Source organism: Tyto alba, unplaced genomic scaffold, assembly GCF_018691265.1.
Source record: "Tyto alba isolate M040663 unplaced genomic scaffold, T.alba_DEE_v4.0 Super-Scaffold_27, whole genome shotgun sequence".
NCBI lineage: Eukaryota > Metazoa > Chordata > Aves > Strigiformes > Tytonidae > Tyto > Tyto alba.
The window spans coordinates 3040990-3062111 of NW_024881301.1; the positions used below are offsets into that span (position 1 = coordinate 3040990).

The 21122-nt window shown below is 42.7% G+C and overlaps 1 protein-coding gene across 2 annotated transcripts in view; it reads right to left on the reverse strand.

Moving 5' to 3' along the window:
* Positions 1-21122, reverse strand: part of DTNA (dystrobrevin alpha) — a 235224-nt gene extending 214102 nt beyond the window's left edge. For both annotated transcript variants that reach the window (XM_042797867.1, XM_042797868.1), the window contains exon 1: positions 20925-21122. The gene's annotated coding sequence lies outside the window, so the exon portion shown is untranslated. The remainder of the gene's footprint in view (positions 1-20924) is intronic.

Sequence of the window (21122 nt, forward strand, 5' to 3'; positions counted from 1 at the left end):
ATTTCTGAAGGTGGGCGTCACATTTTCTAACCTCCTGTCAACTGGAACCTCCCCAGTTAGCCAGGACTGCTGATAAATGATTGGAAATGGCTGGGTGAGCACTTCTGCCAGCTCCCTCAGTACCCTGGGCTGGATCCCATCTGGCCCCATAGACTGGTGTGTGTCTAAGTGATGTAGCAGCTCACTAATTATTTCCCTTTGGATTATGGGGGCTTCATTCTGCTCCTCATCCTTGTCTTCCAGCTCAGGGGGCTGGGTACCCAGAAAACAACTGTTCTTACTATTAAAGACTGAGGCAAAGATGGCATTAAATACCTCAGCCTTTTCTTCATCCTTTGTCACTATGCTTCTCCCCGCATCCAAAAAAGGATGGAGATTCTCCTTAGGCCTCCTTTTGCTGCTAATATATTAATAGAGACATTTTTTATTGATTTACTGTAGGAGCCAGATTAAGTTCTAGCTGGACTCTGGCCCTTCTACTTTCCTTCCTGCATAACCTCATGACATCCTTGTAGTCCTCCTGAGTTGCCTGCCCCTTCTTCCAAAGGTCATAAACTCGCTATTTCTTTCCTGAGTTCCAGCCAAAGCTCTCTGTTCAGCCAGGTCGGTCTTCTTCCCTGCCAGCTCATCTTTTGGCACATGGGGATGGCAGGCCCCTGAGCCTTTAGGATTTCCTTCTTGAAGAGTGTCCAGCCTTCCTGGACTCCTTTGCCCTTCAGGACTGCCTCCCAAGGGACTCTGTCAACCAGGCCCCTAAACAAGCCAGAGTCTGCCCTCCAGAAGTCCAAAGTGGCAGTTCTGGTGACCCCCTTCCTTACTTCTCCAAGAACTGAAAACTCTTTCGATTTGTGATCTCTGTGCTCAAGACGGCCTCCAACCACCACATCACCCACAAGTCCTTCTCTGTTCACAACAGGTCCTATGGGGCGCTCACTCACCAGATATGTCAGGAAGTTATCTTCCACACACTCTTAGACTGCATCCTCTCTGATGTATTATATTTCCAGCAGACATCTGGTAAGTTGAAGTCCCCCACGAGAACAAGGGGGATTGTGAGACTTCTCCCAGCTGCTTACAGAATATTTCATCTGGCTCTTCATCTCGGTTGGGTGGTCTGTAACATACTCCCACCATGATATCTGCCTTCTTGGTTTTCCCCCCGATTCTTAGCCATAAACACTCAACCCTATGTCACCATCATTAAACTATAGACAATCAAACACTCCCTAACATACAGGCTATTTACATCATAATTCTCTGCAATCCAAGCCATCCTATTCAGAACACAACTCACAAGGAACAGTTAGCAGTGATTTTTTCACTTGCCTTCTAAAATATGATTATTACTTTCTGGTTTTAGGTGCTTGTGAACATCTAATGATCCTTGAAAACCAATGTGATTCCTATGTTCAGATACACAAACTAGAAGAAGAGGAAGGAATAAAACCACGCAATAATTTCCTCAACAAAAGTATGAAAAAAAACAATAAGCATACACTGATGTAAACTGGCTCATATCTCCTGCAAGCCAACTGAAAATCCATTATCTTTGCTCATAAAGTAGATTCGTACACTTGACTTTCACTTCTTAGAATCAATTAATTCAGATTAAGGGATACTGCTACATATGCAATTCTAATCCAAACTGCTATTCCTAATTGGTAACACTTACTTTATTAAGCCCTAGACTTTAAATAGGTCTGTGGTATAGAAGTACCAAAATGCTCCAGATGAGCTACTTGTTTGGTACCTGATCTAATTCCAGATAAAAAATGTGTTTGATACTAATTTTATTTTCAAAAGAAAATGGAGAACATCAACATAAATCACGCTGAAATCATAGTATTGGCTCAAAAATTGTGGTTTTCAATTTTTGCGGGTTTTTAAATATATTTTATTTCCAAGGTTTTCTGTAATACCATAAAAGATAACATTGTTTTAGTTGAAAATCTTGTACCATCTAGAAGCTGTATGTTAAAAAGAAGTCCAGCATTCTGAGGGTTGGCAGGGTTACAACGGGATCCAAGAACTCCATCTCCCTTGTGGAAAAGCCAGCAAGAGACTAAAGCCCAAAGTTTCTGAATTCATACCCCCAACTCACCACTAAAACTATCACAGAAACTGTTAATTTATGTGGCAGCCAGGTAATGAAGGACTGTTTTATCCCAGCTGGTCCTCCCAGACCCTGAAAAGCCTCACAATCACTCCCAAGCCATATCTCAGCATACTGGGAACTATTATCAGCACTGCCATGGAGCCTCCTTCCTTAATTTTAAGGTCAAATGCTTTTGGACCAGGTCACTCAAGAGAACAGAGTCCTCACCATCAGTTCATACGCCTCTGGTGCCAAGAACATCAAGTGAGGTGTGTGGTTGCTCTCCTGTTCTGAGCATTCCTCTGAGGTGACAGTCTAGGACCAAGAGCCAGCGAATGTCCCTCTTAGAAGTGCACAAAGTGGTATGTTTTCTTACGGCTGACACTGAGAATGAAAAGGAGCACAGAGCCATGCATAAAGGCAGCCCATCTGCTTGGCAATGTTTGCACTGGAATCAGGATCACCGCTGCTCTCGCAGCTTAAGACTGGCAACAGCATCTGGGTTCACAGAAACTGTAAGATGGTAGCAATGCCTGTAAGTAAGAAAGGCTCGCTAACGCCTGCAAACACAACAGATGAGTTCTGTCAAAAAACAAACACCTTTTCAAATATCCAGGAGCAGACTGAGCAACTCTGAGAACCATCCGTCAGGTCAAGTATCCACAAGAAGAAAAGAACCACGCAAAGGCAACTCTCGGCAAGGTTCACGTATCTCCCATTCAGAGAGATGAGTAGCTTGTAGCAGTGGGAGAGTGGGAGCAATCAAATGGCAAGCTCTTACCCTGGTTCTACCGCAAGACAGCACTGGACTTAAAAAGACAGCAGCAGTCATAAATAGGTTTCCAGATGGGAAGTGCCAGGATTCTTATGAAAATGGCTTATTTTTAATACACAGGCTTGCACTGGCTACAGAACAGTAGCAAATCAGAAAAGCAAAATACAGAGGAGAAAAATGAATGATAGATCTCAATTCAAAAAGAAAAATCATTAAATACAGATTTAACAAAAACACTGAGAGAACTCACGTTCATATGGCAAATCTTTCAAATTTATTTTGCAGAACACAGTCAGGAGCAGAAGAAACCCCATTCCCCCAAATTTTCTTTAGAATGAAAACAAAAACCCAGTTGTAGTAAACTGACAGTTAAAAGCAAAAGCCAAAATGAATTGAGCTGCCCTTCTATATACTTTGCAGCCATCAAAAGCTTTCCATTTATTTATCAGTCTTTTCTTCTTCAGCTGAAATTTTGCTTTTCAGCTTTCTTTAATCCTAGCTATCTACATGCCCGTTCTTGAATCTTAATTGCGCTCATCCTACTTTCAACTCACATTTTTGTGTTGCCCTGGAAGAAACATTGCTTACTTAACAAGAAGCGCCACAAAAAGGACTTTTAGCCTATTCTAAAACACTGCATTATTTCTACCGTTTTTTTCGTGACTTGCCTTTACAAACGTCGTTAAAAAAATATATGATGTCCTACGTCAAAGGAAAGCTAGTCCAGCAGAAATTACCACATTCTCTGTGGTTTACACACTTACTTGCATGCATTCACTCACTCATTCGGCGTGATTCTCTGCTGCAGCTTCGTAACTTAAAGGAGGATTCAGTGCTACAAGAATTACCGGGAGTTGGGAGACTTCATCGAACAGGAGGTGAGGCCAAGGAAAGCATGTGGGTGGGTCACATCATGCATGGGGCAGGGAACAGATTTTTTTTTCTGAGCCTCTGCATAGGCTCCTCAGCTAGAAGGTGGGGGCCAGGTTTGAAAGCCTGTCAGAGACCATCAGCTCCGGGGAGTACTGATGAGATGTTCTTGGCACCTGGGGGAGGTCTGCAGCTCATTCTGCTATGCAGAAAGGTTCAGCAGCTGTGGTGTGGGTAGGGTCATTAGTAATGCTGCATTCATGACTCATCTGTGGGCTATTCCCTTAAATACACACACAGAGACAGGAATTTCTGTTTCTCTGGGATCCAAGTTGGTCAGGACCTTCAACATAGAGGTGTGTATTAGTCTGCAAGAAAATTTATCATCTGACCTTGACATGTTTCTTCCACTTTGAGAAAGAGTACTGGTTCCATAGTTCCCTGCTTGTAAGAACATGGAATGCATCTCAGAAGAGAAGCCTTCACAAAAAGCACATTTCCCAGGTTACAACCCAGGCAAACAAAGAATAAGAGAACCTCAGAAGAGAGCTGGTCAACAGAACAAAACCAAACCAAACAGCGGGAGTTTTAGTACAGAAGTGCTTTAACTTGAGCTGAAAACCGAAATCTTCCATCTGCAAAATCCGAATGAAGTACTTCATTAAAAGCCAAGTTTAATTCACACAAAAAAACCTGTAACGCTTTCAAAACAGACCGAGTGCTTTTGTTTTGGGATAAGCTGCGTCTCTCTGGGGCTGCTGGAATATCTCACTGCACTTATCATTTTGATGACTTGTAGACTGGACTATGGGGCTTCTTTTGGACAAAGCATCATCTCAGCAGTAAATACAACCTCCCCACTGGGCACAGAAGCTGCATAGTGGTAACACACCATGAAAGATGCATCTCAGGGCTGGACAGCCTGACTTACTGGGAGACATGGGGGAAGGGATGAATTGCTGTGGTAGCTCAGAAAGTAAAAATTAAAGTTCGGACTTTGGTTAAAGAAAACAATTAATTTGGGAGATGTCAAAATGTTTTATTTCCATCACGAATTTTTAAATGAAATGTTATGAAATTTCTGAATGGGAAGTTTCCGTTCCAGCTACAGTTTTTTGTTGAACTATTGTCTCCACAGAAAGCAAATACTTTTTGCAAAACATTACACAGCACTGAATATTAATTTTTTTACCTTTTTCAGTCACACCAATTTTCTGCTTCTTGAATCAAATTCTATATAAGCTATGCTAGAATAAAGAGAAGCACAATAAAGTCCATCTTCATATTCAATGATACAACATAATAAGATTTGGACTGGTCCATTCTGATGCTTCTTACACTTGAAAAGCAGTGTGTTTATTTCAATATCAATATTACATGCCTAAAATTCACTAGTACTGAATATAAAAGCATGTCTTTTTACAGAAGGGGAAAATTACCTGGTTTATTCTCTATGAAACCCCACAAAAGTAAGAAATGCAAGTCAGGACTGAATTCAAATCCATACATTATTAGACTCACGAGTGTTGCTGTTAATTATCTAAAATATGAATAGTACCTCAAAAATATAGCTCTATTTCTGACCTTTTTTCAAAGACAAGACTTGGAAAATTGTTGTTTTTTTCCTATCCTAACAATGTGGGTTTGGTTCTTTAAAGCTCTGTGTTTTGTGTGTGTGAGTTTTTCTTCCTCTCTTTTAGTAACAGCTGCTTTTTCCCTTGCCTTGCTTTTGAGAACAGGCTATGCAATTTTTAGAAAATAAGCACTGCAAATGAATCATCAAATGATAGTAGTTAAGCTCCAGCCATTGTGGATGCTCCTACTGAGGGGGAGCTCAAGGGTTTACTCAGGCGCTCACAGTGTACGGGGGGACGACCTTTGGTTACGGGCTGTACATGCTCAGGAGGTGCCTCTTCTGCAGGTTAAGAGCGTTGTGCAGAAAAACACGAAGCGCAGGTGAGCGTTGCTCATCGAGTTCACATACTTCTGGTCAACACAAGCTTTGGCAGAGCAATCAAAACCAAAATACCCTCAGGGAAAGGACACTGCCATCTGGAAGAGGCACAGTGAAGTTATCCCCTGGCTCCTCAGGAGCCTTGCAGGAGTGTGAACAGCAAGGTCACCGTTACTTTGGCTAGGATTGCATGAAAGCACTACGTAATGGATTCCTTTCGACCCCGCTAATATCTTCTCATGGAAAGGGGATTGTACGGACTTTCTGCAGCCACAAACCTCTCCTTGTATATTTTACAACCAAATCCCGTATCTGGGTTTAGCTCAGCATAAGCTAACATAGTCTTAAAGTCCTGGTGCATGCAGCAAAGCAAAAAAAAATCTTATTATGGCAGTAAAATCGTGGCTGATGTAAATATATTCAACTTCTCTACTTTCAAACATTTGTAACCTACTGAAAAATACTGTCCTTTGGTCTAAGGATTTCATGTCTTGTCAGTTCAAAAGACTACTTAAAAACAAACAAGCAAAGAATGTTTGCCAGTTACTGTTGATCATCTGGAGTGCTTCGAAAGAAAAATAAAAGAGGAAATAAGTGTAGGAAACATGGATGGTCATAACTTATTATCATTCAGCTTTGAGAAGCCCTCCCTCTCCAACCAGGGGCTAACTTGGCGCTTGAATCATGCTAAACCACTTGGGATTGCACACAGAGATTGCCATGGGAGGAAATCAGCTCTAATATCAGCTCCCAGTGCCATGATTTCGTGATGTCATTTTTTCCTACTTATGTTGAAAAAGTTACATAGGAGGTGCATTGACAGAAACAGAAGCATTTGTTATTTGACAGTGTTGTTGAATAGATGTAAAACTGACAAAACCAAATCATTACTTTTAGCAGTGGCCAGTGTTATCAGGGATGCAATAGTCAAATACCAAAGGAGACAAATTCACGTGGCTGGTAAATAAAACAATGGATGAACTCCCACTTGTTTGAGACTTGGAGCCCTGCAGTGGGAAATGGGATGACTTAGTATTACTCCGATTACGAGTGGGAAATGTGTTCATCCTCGGTCAGGTCACTGAAAAGAACAGAACAATTCCTGGTGTTCAAAATATTCCCTCTTATTGAAACAAGTCACTTTGGGATTAATGCAGGAACAGGCCCTGCGCCATTTGAAAGGGTCTCTGACCATTGCAATCCACGTTCTTAGGACTTTGACCTTCTCTTTGTTGTGTTTTTGTGATATACTACAAATAATTCAAAAAAGCCTCTTGGACATTCATTCATTCCTGGTTTTGTTTTTTTTTCCTCTTTATTATGATTGTCTCCTCCCCCTGCAATATGCTAAGAAATCCAGTCACCACACCTTTGCAGACATGCAGGTATGTATATATTTAGGCATTTATTTCCCTTCTCTGATGCACATGTAAGTTTGATCCTGCCCCAGCGTGTGTGCTGGGTGCTTCATTATTAATAGCTTCACAGGGAACACACTCCAGAGGCAGGGCTGATCCCCTCAAAAGTGACTTCAGTGGAGCTGTATGAATTTGTGAAGCTAAGGATCTACTGCCTAGATTGTGTTACACACTCCTTTTGTATGAGAAGGCACAGATTAGCTGTACTGCTTTGTATTTTGCTGGGAAGCTTTCTGAACTGGGGTAGGGTTTTTTGCTACATTTCTTGATAACTGTTCCATGCATTTTCTTTTAAAAAAGGGAGATTTAAAAATAGAATATTAAAAAACCCAATGGCAACAGAACTATTACCAGTTACAAATGCTGCAGTTTTAGAAGCAACTGCTGTAGATGCTTCTGCTGAGAATATTTGCCAAGTAGAAAAACACCATAGTTAAGAAGTCAGTTAATATAGACACATGGACAACATGGAGCAGAGCCTTATATATCAAATTCCAGCTAACCACCTTAATATCTAATGACATTGATGATTCACAAATAGTATCCAAGTGGGTGTTACCATTTTCCAAAACAAAGTCACATCAAACACTCAGCTCCTGCAAGGTAGGGAAGGATCGTCTTATTTAAAAACAAAAAAAAAACAAAACAAAACAAAAAAAAAAAAAAAAAAAAAAAAGGAAAAAAGGAATAAACTGTAAAAAATAAGCTGTGAAAAAAAAATAGTAAAGGCCTTCCCAAGGTCTGAGCTTCCAGCCTCAATTCTCACATAACATACGCTAACAAATGTTTGATACTCAAGAACTGTGTATGAGTGTATACTGGAGCTTCACTTTCAATGCGCTAACAACATTTAATAACATTCCATAAATTATGTCCCAATTGCTGGTATGTTCTACCCAAACATGAGTAGAAACATGAAGTAAAGCCTAAAGAGCAAAAATGTTCTTAATGAATGTCTAACCCCTTGTTAACAAAAGATGCATTGGACTTAGCCCAGCAAACAGCAAGAGGCCCAGGAAGTTTCACTGCTGTGAGGCTACCAAACGCAAGGAAATGATGAAAGAAACACCTCTTCTTTTGGTTTGAGGCTTTGTGAACAAAGCAATAAATTGTTCTCAATGACTGCATTGTGAGACTACTAGAAAAATGTAGATTGGCCCAGTATCTTGTATTTGTATTAAATGTGTATTGTGTAGCTCGGGATTAAATGAAAATAGATGCATGAAGAGCTAACTACAACAACATGCAAGCTTTGCTGTCATTTCAGTAGAAGTTGATAAAAAGAAAAGCAAGGAAGGGAAAAACACTAACGTGAAAAACCAAGCACCCTTTGCCCCCCTCCCAAAGCCCCATGAGAGTCATCCAACAGGATGCTGGTAATTTTGGGTAAGTGGATCAGATGAAACAAGTTTCTTTGTAGCTTAGAAAAGATAAGCACGTTGGTATCAACAAATTGGGGTGTAAATCATAATACCAATGGGATGACCATTGCTTTTTTCTCTTTGTTAGGCAGGGCCATGGAGAGCCCCCTGAAAAAAAAACATACCAAATTGCAGTATCCTGGACCAACCTTGGTTGGTTTCAGAATAGCTAACTCAGTAGTACTAAAATCGGGTCCTATATCCCCGCACTCCTCCTCTGCATCCTGAGCGAGGCAGTGTGCCGCAGGAGCCGCTGCACCAGTCAATACCTTCCCCTTTCAAATAGCACTGCTCGAGAAAAAGTGAAGTGTTTTGGGCAAACAAAACGGGAGGGAAGCAACAGCCTGCCCACTGATGTCGAAAGGACGATACCCCCGCATCCTGCCCTCTCTGGTAAATCTGCATTTCCCCACCTGCCCAAGGGGGGCAGCCACCCGCCCAGCGCACTGCAGCTCCGCGGTTTCAATCTCCACTGGCATTAGCGTAGTGCATGAACTTAAAGCTTCTGCTCATCTCTGGATAACCGTGACCATCTAGTAGATTTGGCAGCAGCTTTCAGCTCTCCTTCCATTGTGTAATTTCAAGGTCTTGCAAAACACATGTCAGTGTATGTAAGGGAAATTCAGGTTTCAAGGACAAATCTTCTCGACAGCTGAGTAGTAAGATGAGATTGACTCATAGGCATAGTCTGCTGTGAAAGCCAACTTCGTTTTTAAATATTTTTCCTTAGTTTTGAGCATCAAATGGCATAGGGATATGAGACTACCAAGGTTTCTGCTAGTGTTATTTCTCTTTTTTTTTTTTCTCCCAACTCCCATATTTTCCTAAGCCATGTCTTTAATTGGATGTTCAGGCTAATGCGAGAGATGTATTAAAAATACATAAACGGCAGGATCATCAAACAGAGTATATGCGAAATGGTAGGTTTTAGAAACATTCCCTGCTAAAATTTCAACTGTTAAATGTGTTTTGGTAGGCAAAGAAGACTCTGCAGCTTTTTTAAACATGAGGAAATCCAAAGGATTACATCAAATCATGTTACAGACACTGACAGAAACAGGCTTTCAAGCAAAACAGCTGTCATTAAAGCTCCTGTGACTGCTTAGAATACATTGCTGCAGTCTCCTAGAAAACAAAACCATGGGGGAAAAAAAGGGTACCTTTAATCTATACTTTAGCTTCAGAGCAGAGATGCAGCTCCATGTTTCTTCCTTTTCCTACAAATAAACAAAAGCAACATGAACCATTTCTCTACTTGTCATCATCAGCCAGGGCCAAAAAGCCACAATATGGCCTCCAACAAGCATCCTCCTCTCAGCAGTGACCGCAATCCCACACATACTTTCCTAGGACTCCTACGTGTCTGTATTCATTTTATTTAACATCAAGGTCTTCCGGATACAACCAAACTTCCTACCTTCCAAACGTTTGCACTACTTGAAACGAAGACTGAGAGCACTGGGTAAGAAGCCTGGAACAGCACCCGATATCAGTACAGCTGCTAACATGCTGTTGTGTCATTCCTTTCCTCGGGCGCTCACACAAGCTGTCCCTGCACATCTCCTACGGCAACAGCAGCCTGCCACAGCCACCAAGGTTTGTGTTGTTCTGCGTGACAACTAGTGCAAATTATTTACTGAGATAATTTGTATGCTCATACGCCATCCATGGTCAACATGCAGCAGTGGCTGAGATAAAACAGAGCTGCTTAAATCCAAGCACCACTGGCAAGAGGGGAGAGAAGACGCTTGGGCTTGTAGAGGAGGGCGCACACCAGCGTGGCTCTGTGCTGGGGAGGGAGGGAGGCCGGCGTGAGGCTGGGCTGGGCTGGGCTGGCCCTTCTATGGGATCTTTCTGTGGGGAGCTGGCAAGACAAGAAAACAGTTGAGCCCAGGACACGTATAGAGATGATTGAAGGTCACAGAGAACCACCTAGAAGGAAGCGTCACCTCTAAACCAGCCTTTTTGCTGAATTTGTGATTGCCCTCGTGGCCTGAAGGTGATCGACTTTGATCCAATGTTCACGTCATTATATGGCACGGGAAGGAGGGGACAGCTAATGGTTTTTGTACGTTTCGTCTTTCAAAAACACTGTCCAAGCCTGGCGTAATCTACCCTTATGTTAGAAAAACAGGGTCGCCACTTGTATAGTTCTCCATTTTATTGATGGCATAATACTTGCACAGAAATACAGAGAAATACATATGAATGCATTTAAAAGTAGTTTTCACAGGAAATGCAAGACAGATCTAGCTGTACACATCTTAAATGTTCCCTCTTCATATCCTGCCCAGAGAATCAGAGTCATTTACTGGGAAGCACATGCCTTTTCTCTCTGCCCCCCCAAGGTCAGTATCCTCAAAGCCTTTCTTCTAGTCCTTCCATCTGGCTACTTGGTGAACTCCAGAGGCATTTGCATTGACGGCGCAGGACTTAGCACTAGATCTGTCATATATGGTTAAGCCGCTGCTGGGCTAAGCTCCCTTTTTTTATCCTGAGTGGTATTTTCTCTTTGAACTTTAGGAATTTATACAGTGTTTTATCCTTTCAAGTATCTCTACAAATTCTTCATAGGATCTACAGCACAGGCAGGGCCTTTTTATGACAGAAAGACACAGTAGGTTTCCATGCTTTGCAGTCACTGTAATATAGCCCGCTGTTTCACTAAGCCCACTAACATTAGATTAATTATTTGGAACAGAGCTTATGGTAAAGAAGTCGTGGTCGTTTGTTCTGATAGTCAAGCACACCATCAAAAGTCTGATTGCCTACAACAAATCAAGAGAGTTTTATAACGCTCTACTACATGCTTTCATGTGTTGGAAGAAAAAAAATAAAAGCCACAAATTGTGCAGAAGTAATTATCTTTCTGCTAGCTTGTTTTTAAAAGATAGGTAACATTTAAGTGTAAATGCAAATAGCAATGATAATATGGGGCTCCTAGCATATCAGAAATGTAGCATTCCCTGTGGGAATACAGTAGAACATTACAACGGGATAAATGAAATATACTCTTCACCAAAACACAAAAGTATTCTACCTATTCTTCTACCTAAGAAGGGTGACTGGCTAATCCTTGATGCAGAGAAATGTACTAAATAGCTACATTTCAAGTTACTAATCTTGTACAACAGTTATTGTTTATATTTTCTATGCAAAAAAACTTTCATGCAGTTCTCCGTAATAATTTTGGTCTTAATATGACTAGAAGCAGGGGTCAGGAAGGAAAAATTAGCAAAATGCCTTTTAGGGTAGACTGATGCAGTCAGTATTCATGACCACTGACTGCTTTTAAATCTTCTGTATCTATCTAGAGAAACAGGGAGTACGAAAGTAATACCTCTAATATTACAGCATTTGACAGTATGCATCACCTTTCTCTGCAGAGGTTATACAGAGCACGGCGTGATGCAGTTCAACTTCCAATGTGCCTGTCTGCAGGCTTAAAACATACAGCGACTTACTTTCCCCTTTCCAGTGCCAGCACTTAACTGAGGACAAATCTATTCCCACCTCAGCAGACTCAGTAATAAAAAGGAAATCAGTGTCCTGTCCATTGGCATAAACAGATACAGCTTGACCCTGCTACTGCCAACACTGGTCTTCACCCCGTAAAGATCTTCTTGAGTGAGCTCCTCATGTAAGTAGTCCCGTAGGGTCAAATGAGACCCTTTTCCCAAGGAAGCCTTTGAAAGATGAGTCCTGCTCTGTCATGTTAAGAGAAAAGGAACTTAGCTGGAGCACACAGTCATTTTCATTAACACAGTACAGCCCTTCCCATCTGATGATCAGGATGTTTTTTTCTCTTTTCCTCTCCCTCTTTCCTTTCTACTGGTTTCAGGTTTTTTTTCTTTCTTCTTTCTACCCTTCCCTTTTACATCATTTTCCTTTTCCATACCGTTTTTCTCCATCTTGCTTCCCCCTTTTAACAACCCTCCTTCTCCATCCTGTTTTTCTTTCTCTTTGCCCTCTCCAAGTCCTCTGGCGGACTGCACCTGTGTTTTTCTAACAGTCCCACCAGAAGCAGCTGAATGCAGGTGATAAGAAAACTGATAAAAACCACTTGAGACTTAAGGGCTATATTTCCCCTAGCCTGCATAAAGGGGAATGGTAGATGTGGGCGGGCTAAAGACAGGGATTGAAGGAGTCAAAACTTGCAGGATTCCCACATAGGGGATTTAAATTTCTGCAGTTCCCATTAACTAGTGCACACCACCATTAAACTGCTTGTTCTGGTTATTAAAGAAGGGAAAAAATGTGCAGTCACATGATAAACACATCTGAAAAAGTAAAAGAAGAATGAAAAGTTAATAAGTGTGCACACTTAGACATTAGGCTCAGATCAGAACACATCCTTCCATTCAATATTCAGAATGCACCAGGCATACTGTTACCAGTTCCACTAGAGAAGCAAATACTTGCCTCTGAAACCTACACGAGTTTTTAATAATCTTTTGAAGTCAGGGCCCTAAGAAGTTACCTCATTATTCCCCTTTTTCAAAACAGTCCTTTCCTCACACTCAGTTTGGACTCCTTGCCAGGTGGGTCAGCCCCCACCAAAAGCTTGGTCCTATGCTTTAAGCCAAAACGTACGCCCTAGGCTTGCTGGCCCATTTAACATGCTGACTTGCAAAATTTCTCTGCACTCTGTGTGTGCTTAGAAGCCAGTGACCACAGTACTCGACCTGGGCAACATCCAGGCAGCCTCCCTGTCTTCAGGTTAAGCATAAAGGAATATTACATCTGATAAATATCATTTATTTTCAGAATTTGAGAAAAAAAATTTCTTATCCCACTAATTCCTGCTAATCTAACTTAAGGGTCCTAGAAACAGAAAGCTGAATCTCTGCTTTTATACTGAGGGTACCCAGAGCTGATTACGTATTTGCCAAAAATCACAGATCCTTGGTTTGCCCTATCAGCTCAAGGAAAATCACATCCACAGGCCTTCCAGAATTTTAAGAGGAGCCTGAGGCAATTTCCAGCTGGATATGCAATGCTATTCATCCTGCTATACACTAGTGCTCTCTCCTAGTAAGGAAAGCTGGACCTTCAACCAAGATACCTGCATACTCTGAGACAACAAGGCCAGGCAATTCTCCTGCATCACACTGATACAATTAGGGAAATGGACTCAAGGGAAATTGACTTCTGCAATCAAATCCCTCTGCAGCCAAGTTCAAGTCACTTAACTTTTCTATGTTCCTTCTGTAGAGATGCAACTAATGTTTAGGTCTTCAAAAGACTTACAAGTGTTTAATTACCAAATACTATATAGCCCGCATACACATGTTAGATGACTGCCATCCATGGAAGAGGCTTAGCATTTACTCACTAGCTAACTCACATGAAAAGATTTTGGGAGCTATGACCTATAGAGAAAGTTTTTTTATATTCTGTACTGGTAACTGATTTCCATGCAACTCTTGCTCTTGCTCTAGTGAAGTATTTCATACTTCAGAATGTAATTCAAAACAAAAAGCGTGGCATGCACAGATTTCCACTGACCTCAAGCTGTACTAGTAAACGTGCTGGTAGAATCTGAGCTTGTAGCAAGCTTCAAGCAGTTTGTAGGGGGATTCACTGCAGTAAAGTATCATTTTCCACCTTCCCAGTTGTAGTAACAAGAGTGCCTGGATTCAAAAGGCTAAATACCCTCCTGTGTTTATTACATAATCTGCAAAACTGCAAGCAGAAAGCAACAAGGAAAGCACAGATCCTCCCTCTGAACACTCGGACATGCCCCCCTCCCCAAAAGAAATCCCTTTTCAGGCTCATTGATTTAATACTGAGCCTTTCGCTTTGGCAACTCTTTCCAAATTGCAAAGATCCCTATTTATTATGCCTGTACATACAATTATCTACATCTACACGTATGTATGTGCTTTGCTGGCTGCCCACATTCAGGCCCATCTGCTAGGCTGGCACCCTGCCCACCGAGAACTTGGTTGGTCCATTTTACTAAAGCTTAACTGTCAAGCTGTGATGGGCTTTGGTGGGCAGCCAAGAGCCCTTCTTTCTCCAGGGAGGCAAGCCTCCCAGCGCAACTCAAGTTTGTGTTGCACACCACATGACCACGCTCATTGACACTCATGCCAAAGCAAAGAAGATTTCAAAGAGGAAAGAAAAGAGGAGAGCTGACTGGTACTTCAGACTGTGATCAAGACCTACTTTGTGGCGGTGATTACCATGGACAATGCCTCTGTGGCTGAGCACAGGCCAACCATCATTTAACTTTAACTCTGGCACCAATCAAGTACAACAGCGTAATTGTGAGGAAACTCAATAGATGTAAATAGCCAGTATACAGGGCAATTTGGGGAGGCGTAAGGGCATATACAAATGGCCTACAAAAGGCAGCTCCTTTCACACGTGTACAGACTTGGTAAGGAACTGTATTTGCCCAGGAACCAGCGTTCAAGATCAGACCAACATGTATCAGATCTCCAATGCAGCCCCAATCCTTCCAGAAAGATCATACTACCATCTCGCTCACACTGTTCCCTCTTACATTTCTGATTAAAGATGATCTTCCCTTTTCTCCTTGCACTGTTTCACCTTTAAAGACAGAGGTGGGTCATGGTTTACATTCAGGTTTTAATCTTTTAATGGTGGTAATTACATTCCAGAAAACTTTGTGTTATCTTCTACTTTTCTTTTCCTCCCATCACCTGTGGGGTCAGCCACTAAGAGGCTGCTTTGGGACCACTCCAGTGGCTCTTTCTCCTGGATGAAGCCAGCTCAGCCATCCTACCCGGTGTCAAGCATGGTGCCACAGTCCCACTTCCCTGCACCAACCAAGATGAACAGTTCAGTGTGGTCTCGCTGTTCAACGGATCCATTCACCCGTAAGTACGACAAGCAAATTTTGGCACTAAATCAGGAGCTCCTCTGTTCCCCAGGAAGGCCCAAGGGCAAAAATTTATCAGGCTTTTATTTACACCGAAGTGGTCAAACTTCACTGTGGAGGAGTTTTACCAGTTAAATGGGCCTCAGCTCACACCTGCCCCACCAGGAATCAGCAATCCGGGGCAACTTCCAGCTGAACTTTCGAAAAGCCATCAATAACGCTGACAGATTTCCTTTCCCCTGTTAATTTTCATCGTGTCAGAGAAATCTTACGTTATGATTCTTACATCACAAAACACTTTATAGAAGTCGTTGTCACATCACATTTTAATTGCTGTTACCTCTTTAGACAACAAAGCCAAGGCAGAGCTTGTCAGCACCAAGAGAAAAGAAAATCAAGTATGCTTCTGGAGTTTGAATTTCATTTTAAGCAAAATAAGCAGAGGCATCCAGACCACTACATGAGGAAATTCCACATGAATCTTCTGCTTCATTTTTGTAGATCTCCACCCCTGGCTCTTCTGACATCTCTTCTAGCTAAGAAGATTAAAAAAGTCCAAATCATTTATTTCATTGCTCCTTGGCATCAATCTGGTAGAGGATTTAACTGAAAAGAGCCTTTATTTTTGTACTTTGTACGTTATAGGATGGAATTCTGTTAAGTTGTAATCTCTTTTGAACAATTATAAAAATCTCTGTATTTCTCTTTACAGGCTGTTCTGGCTATACAGAGCATCCTTATACAAATGCAGCCTCTGTACAATAAAAGATACAGCTCAGGATTTCCCTCTGGGTCCTTGTGGCATACACACAGGTATGTGAACTGTCAGTGGTACTTCTCATATTATCAGTATAAATATAGTGGACACAGGAGGAGAAGATGACATCACACAGTTAATATTAAAGGTTTCGAATAGCACACAGGAACAACATAAAGTAATTATATTCCCTAGCAGGAGTTCTGGATATGCTGCAAATAGGTAGTGCAGTTGCAATCTCTTTCTCTTTTCACTGTGAGGAAGAAAATACAGCAGGGCTGGATTTATGTCATCATAAATGAGAGAAGAATTTAACCCCATGAATTTCAGTCCTGGCTATCTTAAGTTGTGGGGCAAAACCCTGGCTCTACTGAAGTCAATAGAAAAATGCTATTGATTTCCAGAGGGCATGATATCACCTTGCAACTTCACAATCCAAACGATAAGTATTTGAAGGCTTTTCTTAGATCTCCATCTCTCTAGATTTGAGCTGGGTTTCTCTGGAGATTTCCAGTTCTGGTATTGCTTTCTTCATCAGTGCAACTAGTCTCAGGCTTGTTGACCTCTACACCAGGACACAAAGACCACTGAAATTTCCAAGTTTGTGCAAGTGGCTTTGCATTTCATCTCAGTTGCTGCGACTGCTAAACCCTCTGCTCCCTGCGCTGATTTCTCCACATGTAACATTCTAGGTATCTATACATCTAGAGAATACAAGAGGTATACCTGATAACCTAAAAAACAAATCAAGTATTTATGCCTTAATTGGAATTGGTATGATTTAGATCTAAATTGGCACATCTTTCCTGCACGTTTTCCAGTATGTCTTTGTTGCAACAGTTCCACAATTTAAGGCAATGTGAGAAGACAGAAGCTTTTCTTGCAAGACCATTAACATATACACCCCACCCCAAACCCAACGCTAACGTCTGTGGTGGTCACAAAATGGTGACTGGTTATATTCACGAGATGTAAAAATATACAGATCAATAATATTCTGTTACACATTTCACATAAAAACCTCACGCATTTTTTTTCCAAAGCTTTCTAGTAGCTTTTGTAATGAAGTAGGAGAGGAAGCCACTGCATTACACTCTTCCAGACAATTCTGTCTGCCCCCCACACAATTGCCCCTGCCAGCACCCCTCCCTATTTTCAGCAAAAGTGTCATTCTTGTGATGTTTATGAAAGTGGACAGCGTTTTGAGCATCTGTTCCCAGATGATTATAAATCAAGGAACTTTCATGCTCTGTTAGCTTCAGAAGATGGTGTTATTAATGATCCCTATTCAAGGAAGTTCAGAGTAAGTATCTAAGTGAAGACATCTCTGATATAAGTCTTTGTTTTGTTTCTGAAAACAGCTGAGTGAGCAGTCTTCACTCTCACTGTTTAACATATTTCTGAGGCTACCAGCTCTAAGAAATTTCAATTATTTTCATTAGCTTCGCAATAGCATCAGCTTCCTGTAGAATCAGAAACAACACTGACATTCCACAGCCACACTCATAAAAGTCATTTGGTGTAGACAAATATTGAGGTCTATGAAGATGCAATGCTGCTCTTACTCCTCTACTCGTTATCCAGTTTCAGAAGTCTGAAAAAGCTGGTGCAAATCTACAGTGCAGAAAGTGAAAATGTAAGTATTAGGTCGTACCGCTATTGGATTTGAAATGATACAAGAAATGAATGCATATGGCCTGGCAGAGCGGATTTGTTCAGCAAGTTGATACACCACAATTTCCCACATGATCCTAACCAGCGGTCTTTCATCTCAACAGAAGCTGAACCAACTCTGCAAAGTAGAGGCATCCCAGAGTCGGAGGACTGAATGAGTTTTCTGCCTGCTAGTTACTTGCCTCGGTGCACAATGAATGCAATACACCCCGTGTGTGAATACCACATAATACCAAATTTAAAGGTAAGAGGTCTGACTCATCTCTCCATTGCACCAATTTTGTGCCTACAGGGCTCCATGTTCTTCCATGGTGACTCAGTCCCAAAACTCCCCTCTCTCCAGGAAAAACATGACAAGTCATGCAGTACATGTCAGACTTACCCATCAACTATAATCCCCATTTGCACGGTAAAACTAATTGGAATGTAACATTCCATACCACTTACATTTTGTTGTTATGCCTAGAGATAGGAACATATATAATTAATGTAAAGAGCAGCAGTTTAACACACAATCATTAGAATTAACCCTGTGACACCTGGCAACACACTTAAGGAGCCCTGTTTAAGAAAACAGTCCCTGCCAAACGTTAATAGTGTGAATATGTGCATGCTAAGATTAACAGCACAGAATTAAGAAGGAGATTAGCCACTGGAACAAAAAGTTTCTCCAGAACAGTTCTCATTTCAAGATTACTGCCTTCACTTTCCTAACCCAAAGCTGCTGAAACAGAATAAAGAAACTTTTTGGACAACTGTAAGATAGGCATTGACTGCTTCTTCTGAAAGGACATGCTGTGTTTATGACAGCTATTTTTGGCTTTCAGCTATACAAATATAAAACACCATGAGGCCGATTTTCTTCTCACAGTTTCATGTCAGTATATATTCATTGATTTCACTGCAATTATATCTGATTATTTGCCTGGCATGGAAGTTTGACAGATCAGTGCTGACCCTTGTAGGCAATTCTGAATAGACTTACACTGGGCAAAATGGGTAGGAGGAGATAATCTATTCTACACTCTCTGACAGCATTCAACTGTATAAATCAAGGAAATCATTAATAAAGGACTAAATCTTCAAAAGCTAAACAAAACAAAACAAAAAAAATCCATCCTTTGCCTTCCTCTAAACCTTAATAGATTGCTATCTAGCAGTCTACCAAAACATACTTTGTGCTTTTTCCTGTTTTTTCAGTTGTGGGATCAGTAAGTTACCCTAGCACGCAGAGATCACTGCCACACGTTTGTTTTGGGGACTGGGTCCTGAGGTACTGACCAGAGAGAGCTGAATCTACCATGGTTAAGCCTGCACATTTTAGCTACCCTGGGCATCGGTGCACACAACCAGTAACACACCAAAAACTGCCTTGTGGAAATTACTATATACCATTGGGGAGCCACATATCCTGAGCATTACATGCATGAAATATCCACTTGCCCCTGATCACAGTGTGCACACATGTGTAATTTTATATTTACTTCTACCACTGAAAAACTGTAGCACCTCATTCTGATTACAGTTGTATCTCATTGAGAGGTCAGGTAAGGAGCTGATGGTTTATGTGTGATTTTTTATAGGAAGGAAACATCTATTTTTAGGCATTCAGTTCTCTGAATTTTAACTTTGTGTTGTGATAAAGAAAAAACTAAATCCACATAAAACCACAAAAACCTCTAGTGCATTAAATGCAAACTTTGAATAAATACAGGAACTTGACTGGTGACTGCAACAGGAGGCTGAAACCCAAAAACGTGTCAGTAGGATCATTCTCTTCTGAGGAGCAATGTAAAGACATAAACTTAAAATAGTCACGCATTGGCTTTTATCTCATGCTCACTTACCGTTTGACAACCAGATACCAGCATGACTTAAAAATCTAGCACTCACTACGCTCTAGTTGCCTTCGTTTTACTAGTGGACTATGTGTCCAGTCATGTGCACACTCATTGGTGTGAGAGACAACCTGGCGTTCGGGTAAAAGTTAAGGAAAACAGCTCTGTAGTTATGATAGGGTTAAAGCTCAGAACCCGTGCCTTTACCCCTCCAATATTATACAACTACTTGTATACCCCAACAACATGAGACGGAGCAGAGGTACGGACGGCGTTTGGAAGTGAGCAGTAAGTTACAAAACTTCAAACACAACACAATATATTGAATGTCTACAAGCACCAAGTTTGCAACAGTGCTTCTTGCTTGGTGAACCTCTCATACTGTCATCCTCCGGGTCACCAGCAACTGTTGAGGATTATCACACAACAGTGATTCCCACCAACGCTTAAAGTACTACCTAAAACATCGCCCATGCTGGGAAGTGGACCCGGTGGATAAGTATCAGATTCAGCTGACCACTGCAGTCACCAGCGATGTGAAATTTTAGGTGGTAGCTACTCCTCAGCATGCGAGTGTAGCACAAGCTTGCTTGGCTGCAACGACTAAGATTTTCACCGCCGACCACCACAGTTTGCCAACGACTCGGTGAACGCACAGGTAAAGGCAGGGCTGCTGCGTGACGGAGGTGCCATCCAACAAACGTTTCACCCCTTTTTACCTCAGCCGTGAGATGTGGCTGCAGCCGGGGTCTCTGGCAGGAGGGGGCCCGCTGGGTGTCGTCCCCCCTCTCCGGGTCTGGGGGGCCCAAGGACCTGCTGCACGGAGCGGGCTGGGTGGGTCAGTGGGAGGCAGCCCGGTCGTGTCGCATGCTTGTGCACACTCACACACACCTGCCAGGGCCGGGAGCGCCTCAGCAGGCAGCGCGAACCCGCCCTGAGGACAAGCGGGAGCGCGGTACGACCCCACCGGGGGCGGCCTCGGCGGGGTGGGGAAGGCGCAGGGGGGGGTGTGTGTGTGTGGGGGGTCCTCCTCACCCCGCCGAGGCCGCCCCCCATCCCCGAACACAGGCACCCCGCGGCGCTGAAGGGGGGGAAACCCCAAGCTCCCCCCCCCGCCCGCTGCCCCACACAGGTCAACGGCAACAGGCGGCGGCGCACCCACCCCCCCCCCCCCACACTCAGCCCCGCACCATGCACCCGCTGCCCCGGCCGGGATCGCTACCTCAGGAAGGCTCTGTGGGCTCCCGCCGCCGCCGCTCAGCTGATATTTACCTGTGAGGTAATACACGCTCCGTAAGGTCACCGTGCACCCGCCGGCACACGGTGCCAGGCGGGAGGGACGCCGGGAGCGGGAGTTGCTGCTTGTCCTCCTCCTCCTCCTCCTCCGCCTCCTCCGCCGCCGCCGCCGCCGCCGCGCACGGAGCGGGGCGGCCGCGCCGCGCAGAGGCAGAGGCGGCCGCTGCCGCTGCA